This window comes from Saccostrea echinata, unplaced genomic scaffold, assembly GCF_033153115.1.
Source record: "Saccostrea echinata isolate AGI-Se365-2 ecotype Australia unplaced genomic scaffold, CSIRO_AGI_Sech_v1 ptg000005l, whole genome shotgun sequence".
In the NCBI taxonomy this organism is placed as follows: domain Eukaryota; kingdom Metazoa; phylum Mollusca; class Bivalvia; order Ostreida; family Ostreidae; genus Saccostrea; species Saccostrea echinata.
This window is the reverse complement of record NW_026889754.1, coordinates 9319824-9327657: the sequence shown is the minus strand read 5'-3', so window position 1 is coordinate 9327657 and position 7834 is coordinate 9319824. Positions and strand designations below refer to the sequence as shown.

At 41.3% G+C, this 7834-nt stretch overlaps 1 pseudogene; it reads left to right on the top strand.

Moving 5' to 3' along the window:
* The first annotated feature begins 1230 nt into the window (after positions 1-1230).
* LOC133179867 (uncharacterized) lies at positions 1231-2824 on the top strand (annotated as a pseudogene).
* Positions 2825-7834: the final 5010 nt, after the last annotated feature.

The window sequence follows — 7834 nt, the reverse complement described above, 5'->3', positions numbered from 1 at the left end:
CTCAGTGAATACTGAATATGGATGAAGAGATGAACGAATGCGATTTTTATATATATTATAGACTAGTTTGAGGTGCATGCTGGACATGAACATCTTTTTTTAATATTGCAGAGGAAATTTGTTTTCCTCTATAAGATCTTGTCTAGCATTTTCAACACTTACATGTACATCGGCCATGTAAAACATTGAATCATCGGTGCATATATTGTGTAAACATTTTGTTGTATAATGTTTTATGCGTAGTATTTTGTCAAAAATTGAAACTGAACACACTTCTTCTGCCAGAAAAAAGTTTCTTTTTGCAAGTTTTCACAAATCTAGCAAAAAAATAAATAATTTTTAAAATAATAATTTTTGAAAACTCACGAGGACATGAACAAAGACGCTTCATGTCGCCATATTTTATGAAGCGCAAATTTGTCATTCAACAATTATTTTTGAAACTAAAGTTTTTAGTGTTGACGTCGAGTGTGGAATTATGACGTCACAATGGAGATATTTTTTTCTCCCTCATGTACTCATGTACCTAGTTCATGAGAAAATGAAGAAGATGAAGGAGAAATATTTAAGAAATTAATTAAATTTTTGAAGATTCATGAGGACATGAACTACGACGCTTCACGCCGGCATATTTCATGAAGCGCGTTAGGGCTTCATAATAAATATGCCGGCGTGAAATGTTGTTGTGGTGAATACGGAATTGTGTTATCCGGATTGGTTTGTATTTTAGTATAGTCCTTCCGATGTTTACATGTGCTCGTTAGTAATTTTGTAGAACTCGTTTTAGTGTATATTGACGCACTTATGAGGTAAGTGTTTAACTGATTATTATAGGAAGCATTAATTATCTGCAGATTGTCAATTTTTAGCCTTACAATTTATTGCTACATGTTCTTGAGTTAGTTTATTTCATTTAGTTTTGTCTAAGCATAGAGTTGACATAATGTAAAACATTGTATACTTTGAAGTGCAGTTAATTACATCATGTTATCAGTATGTTATCTTTTTGATATCATTCAGTTCTGCTGAGATTAAACTGTAATTATGAATTAGCAAAGTTTTTACCAGTTGTTGATTGTGTAAGCTGGAGATCCTTTCTTACCAAAAATTTTCTTTAATTGGCTTAGTATGAATAGTGGATTGGATTTGATATGTAAATCACTTTATTGAAATGTAAGCAAGTTTCTCTTTTGTAACTCTTTGTATTGTAATTTTACAGTTTTCACCCTCGCTGGAGGAGCAAATAAACATTGTCTAGAAGAACATTGAGTTGTTTATAGCACAGTGAAAATTCATAAACAGTCACCGTTGAGGAGTCACCAGGATGAGTTTACCTGCAGACCCTTTGAGGAGAAGCACACGTAACAGGACCCTGACCGTACCAGCTCAGGAGGATTATGAAGTAAGGGTTGACATATTTCAACGCAAACTTGGTAACATTAAGAATGAATGGAAGGAATGTTTTGAGGAAATTGAGAGATCCAGCAGGGATGCTAAGACCCTTAAATCAGTAGACGAGCTATTGAAGAAAGGCTTCGAGGCATACGAGAAAGAGTCGAACATTTTCTGTGAATTCTTAAGAACTATTCGATCAGAGGAAAGTGCAAATGAACTGGCATCACATTTGTTAATTAAAGAGACCTTATTGGCAAGGGTGAATGTGGCAAGAAGCAGGATTGAGCGGCTGATAAATCAATAAGGGACTCCTAAGGAAGAAGATCGCATGTCACAAAAATCATTTCGAGCGCTAACCCAGCGTACAATTTCTTCAAGTAAGGCTTCAAACCGCTCTATAGAGTCCATTCTTCGACAAAAGGAGGCAAAATTAGAAGCTCATTGCACCATGCTGAAACATCTAGATGAGGAATTAGCAATTGAAGCTCAACTGAAACGCTTAAAGGCACAGCGAGAAATGAGAATGGTGGAAAGTGAACTCAGTGTCCTAAAAGCTGAGCCGCACTTACGGGAGCTTGCGCCAGGTTTGTCATGCAGGTCGAAGACTGAAGAATATTTGGAACTGCTCCCATTGTACGAGGAGGAACGCAAGAAGCATGAAGATGCAGGACGTGTCCCCGAGACAGACAGTCCGAGAATTGAAGATAGACAGAAAGAGGCCGTAGTTGTGTCAACACCAGCACAGTCTTTCTCATCCCCTTCTAATGAGGATGTCCCCAGGACACAGTTGAACCCAGAGGCTCAACCCTTTTCACCACCAGAGAATGGAATATCAATGATCGACGTGTTCACCAAACATTTAGTAATAAGGGACTTAATATTGTCAAGGCTCTCAAAATTTGATGATAATCCTATGATGTATATTTCTTGGAAAATGGGATTTAATGGCATTATGGAAGAGCTTGGGGCTACGGACACAGAGAGGCTGGAGCTATTGTGTGAGAAACTTGGACCAGAATCTTCTAGGTAAGCAAAGACGATAAGAGCGTGCAACACTAACAGTCCAAGTATAGCAATCAAAAAGATCTGGGAAAGGCTGGAAAGACGCTTTGGAGCAGCAGAGCAGATTGAAGACTACATTCTTAAGAAAATAAAGGATTTCCCGGAAATTTCATCAGATCACTTTCATCTAATATTTGATTTAGCAGATCTAGCATCTGAAATTGCATCTCTAAAGAGCCAACCTCAGTTTGGAGTGTTGTTCAGTTACTTTGACTCTAAGAAAGGTGTGAATGAACTTGTTGAAAAACGTCCATGGAACCTGAAGGACAAGTGGACTTCCGAGGCTACAAAATACAAGCAAGTGCCGGAGTGGCATATCCACCTATTTCAGTTTTCCTCAAGTTTCTGCAAAATATGGCAGGAATGAAGAATGACCCCGCATTTCAGTTCGAGAAAAAAGGCGCTAGGAAACAGTCAATAATCCAAGCTCAGCAGCCTAGACAAGCTTTTGGCAAGTTTTCAGTGAACAAGACTTTCCCATTAACTAAAGTACAAGCTAGAAAGACAGAGGCCATATCTACACCAAATGTGCCAGACATGTGTCCTCTACATAAGAACAGTCCACATTCCTTGAACAACTGTGTACCCTTCCGCCTAAAGCCTATCGGAGAACGTAAGAACATAATCTTGACTAATGGAATATGCTTCAAATGTTGCAGTGGCAAGAAGCATAGGGCCAAGAACTGTAAGGCAGATGTTACGTGCAGTGTGTGCCAAGCATCATCACATCCCACAGCTCTTCATGAAGAACCAACAGTGGCCCAAGATTCTAAACGATATGCTGTAAAGAACAAAGAGGGGAATCCTTATGAAGGGGAGAACATACCCACTGTTTCTTCAGCCTGCACAAAGGTGCATGGAACCAGCAAGTCTTGTGCAAAGATAGTACCTGTGCGAGTTAGCACAATTGCTAATCCAAGGAAATCGATGCTGGTTTATGCAATTATTGATGACCAGAGTAACCGGTCATTGGCCACTTCATCAGTCTTTGACTACTTCCAGGATGTTGGTGGCGACGTCCCTTACACACTTGTGTCCTGCACCGGAACAGTTTCGGCAACTGGAAGATTTGGTCCCTAGATGGTACCTATCAGCTGTAAGTTTCGGAATTAATAGAGGGTAATGACTTACCCAGTAATAGAGAGGAAATTCCTTCCCGCCAGGTGGCTATGCAGTACTCCCACTTGAATCGCATTGCATCTGAAATCTCCCCACTTATTGAAACAGCAAACATAGAACTTTTAATAGGGAGAGACCTCACAAGTGCCCACATAGTTCATGAGCAGATAGTTGGGGAGGAAGACGAGCCATTCGCACAAAGACTTGCCTCAGGATGGGTCATTGTTGGCCAAGTTTGTCTTGGCAGAGCCCACCTGCCGGAAGTCAGGACCTTCAAAACATTTGCATTGAGGAATGGCAGGCCTTCAAACTTTGAACCTTGTAACAGTGAGTTATTGGTTAATGATAGCTTGTTCCGTAAAACCGAACATGATGAAAAGATAGGACTCTCGGTAGAAGACAAAGAATTCCTGAAGTTGATGGACACATCATTCGAGAGGGACGACAGTGGACATTGGGTGGCCCCCCTTCCTTTTAAGCAGAATCGTTCGCATCTACCTGACAACAAGCCTCAAGCACTGCAGGGTGCGAGGTCATTTGACAAGAACTTACGACACAACCCGGAGAAGTTTGAGCATGTCAAGGAGTTTATGTTAAAGCTGTTTGATAGGGGCCATGCAGAGAAGGCACCTGTGCTTGGAGATGATGTAGAGCGATGGTATTTGCCAATGTTTGGCGTCTATCACCCGAAGAAACCAGGATCTATAAGGGTTGTTTTCGACTCTTCTGCACGCTATGAGGGGGTCTCCTTGAATGATTCCTTAATGAAAGGACCGGATCTGTCCAACAATTTACATGGAACAATATGCGGTGATGGCAGACGTGGAACAGATGTTCCATAATTTCCGCGTAAAGAGAGACCACCGTGACTACCTTCGGGTCCTGTGGCATCCCAACCATGACCTGAAGGCTCCTTTAGAGGAGTTTAGGATGGCAGTGCATGTGTTCGGGAATAGTCCCAGTCCATCGGTCGCAACATTTGGGTTGAGAAAGTCAGTTTCATCTGCGGACCTAGACATCCAACACTTTGTGTCTCATAACTTTTACGAGGACGATGGACTTATGAGCTTTAGTAGTGTATCTCAGGCAGTGGACCTCATTAAGCGTACACAAAATGCTCTTTATGATGGAGGCCGTTTACATCTACAGAAAATTGCATCAAACTCAGTTGAGATTTTGCAACACTTTCAACCAGAGGATCTCAGCAAAGATCTCATTGGACTCAACATTATGCAGGATGACCTGCCAGAGCAGAGGAGCCTGGGGATTGCATGGAATATTAAAGATGACACATTCATATTCAGAGTAAACAAGGAGCCAAAGCCTTTCACACGACGGGGCGTCCTGTCAGTTATAAATAGTCTCTTTGACCCCATTGGATTTACTGCCCCCTGTGACTGTGGTGGGGAAGGTGCTTTTAAGGGACGCAATGACAACGAAGTGTGATTGGGATGGCCTACTCCCAAACAGTTTTCAGATCGAATGGGAAAGATGGGTAGATTCACTTCTTGCTCTGGAAAGGATTCATATACCCCGTATGTATTGCCCACTTTCTGCACAAAAGGCGTCACACTTGGAAGTTCACATTTTCTCCGATGCGTCTAAAGAGACAGTGGCTGCTGTGGCTTATTTGAAAGTGTTCCACAAAGATCATACAGAGTTAGGATATCTTCTTGGCAAGGCCAAAGTTCCCCCCCCCCCCGTGGGCATACAATCCCAAGGCTCGAACTATGTGCTTCAGTTCTGGCTGTTGAGATGGCAGAAACTATCGAAGAACAACTGCAAGTTTCCAAAGACACTCACTTTCTATACAGATAGCCAAGTCGTTATGGGATACACCTCCAATGATGCTAAAAGATTTCATGTGTATGTGTCGAACAGGGTTAGCAGAATTCGGTCATTCTTTGGAGCAGAATGCTGGAGATATGTCATGTCCGAACAGAACCCAGCCGATGTTGCAACTCGAGGTTGCAGCACCAGGGAGCTTCCTTTAAGCAATTGGCTTCTAGGACCCAACTTTCTGAGAAATAGCAAACATCTTGCAGACCAACCTCCAACTTATGACCTTGTCGATCCTGACACTGATGAGGAAGTTCGTTCAGATAGGGTACAAGCTTTATAGGGGCAATAAAGGAGTTGGGGATAACTGCAACGTTTGATGAAAGTGGAACAGTTCATGACTATCTTACGAAGTGTGGATCTACTTGGGTCTTCAATCCGCCCTACGCTCATCATTTTAGGGGCGCCTGGGAACGCCTGATAGGTTCCTGTCGTCGTATATTGGATGCTTTGCTGTTGGAGAACAGATCAAAGGACTTAAACTTTGATGTTTTAAGTACCTTCATGAGTGAGGTGAGTGCCATCATGAATACTCGCCCTTTGCTACCGATTTCCAGTGATCCAGAAGCTCCATCTGTTCTCTCTCCCTCCATGATCCTTACACAGAAAGGACATAACTTCTCTACACCCATGAACGTTACAGGATTTGGACATAAAGATGCTATGAGAAGTCAGTGGAAATTGGTTCAAAAACTGGCAGATGACTTCTGGCATAGATGGCAGCTTGAATAGTAGTAAAGGGGGTAGTCTGAGGGCACTTTACGGGCACCCCCTCTTAGGGCCGTCTGCGGGCACCCCCTCTTAGGACCGTCTGCGGGCACCCCCTAGGGCACTTTATGGGCACCACTTTTAGGGTCGTCTGCGGGCACCCCATCTTAGGGCACCACTCCAAAGCCGTCTGAGGTCACCCATCCTATCATTTTATCATTGCACACGCATTTTCAATCTTGGTTTTTCTATTAAGGGTGGAGGTACATGTATTTCATTTTGGTTTTGCAACTAAGACACTGTTAAGGCGCACACTTAAGGTACCATTATTATATAAAGTTCAAACATTTTCGAAATATATCACAATCAAGTCTTGGTATACGAAAGGAAGAGTTGTCATCTTGGATTTATTTTTGTAAGTAATGCATAGTAGAAGTAGACAACTTGTTTCTACACTAATTTTTATGATACACTTCCAACACCAACAGCGATAATTAAAAACACCAAAAAAACGTAGTTCATTGACAAAGTTTTAATTCTTCAATATCAATTGTTAAAATTAACATGATTTCGAACATGATTTTTAAGGATGATAAAATGATCTGTGAGCAAAGGAAAATGAATAAAAACTTATCAGTACAAAATAAAAAAAAGATTAAAAGATATTTCACTGTCATTTTACGTCACTTCATTTTTTTTGCAAGTAGCCTTGAATATAGTTCACAATCATCGATGTCTGTAGTAAATCTACTCTAACAGACTCGACTAATTCTACAAGCGCCCCGAACTCCTCTTTAAGAGGATATTGAGGGTTTTCACAAGTTGGGTCGTATGTCACCTGTGCACATCCCGATGGCGCTGGGATATCATTTATAAATGGAGCCTGACGTGGTGTCAAGGTGTGATCAGGCGCAGGGATTTTCGGGACATATGCCGGTGATTCTGGTACCGCTGGAGTATACCCTGATGACACTGAAGTATACCCTTGTGACGCTGGAGTATACCCTGGTGACGCCGGGCTAAACTCTTGTGACGCTGGAGTATACCCTGGTGACGCCGGGCTAAACTCTTGTGACGCTGGAGTACACTCTGGTGTCGCTGGGCTATACTCCGGTGACGCTGGAGTATACTCTTGTGACACTGTGACATATCTTGGTGTCGGTGACTCTAAGGTGAACGTAGACCTGGTGCTAACTCGCTTTTCCAGGTCTTCATATTTTTAGGGTGTTCCTGTCTGTAATAAAAGAACGAACGAAACATAAAGTATCTTAACGAACGAACATACCAAGATCTACTCTCCTAAATAAAAAAAAAAGATTGATTTATTCAAGTTTACCGTGAATCTGTTTCAAATTAATGATTGAAGAATCTTTTTTTCTGTTTTATTTATTATATCACTCTATATTTTTTTTTGTATGAAAGGTGGAACATGTACATTTAACCTATGAAAACAAAATATACCTGAATGTTATAAGGCGGGGATCCTCTTCACTGGACTGTTGTGTGAAGCCCCGTTTCGCCATTTTCCTTTTTATATAAAAAAAAAATACAAATTGAAAAAAAGTTTACAATTCAAGCAAATTAATGAGAGAGAGAGAGAGTTTTCTTTAGAATTTACCTTCGAGTTAAAATGATTGAGTCCTCAGACTCACTCAGCTTTCTCTTTTCCCCCTTTTTTACTGGCTCGTCATATCTTGGGTCAATCAGTTGG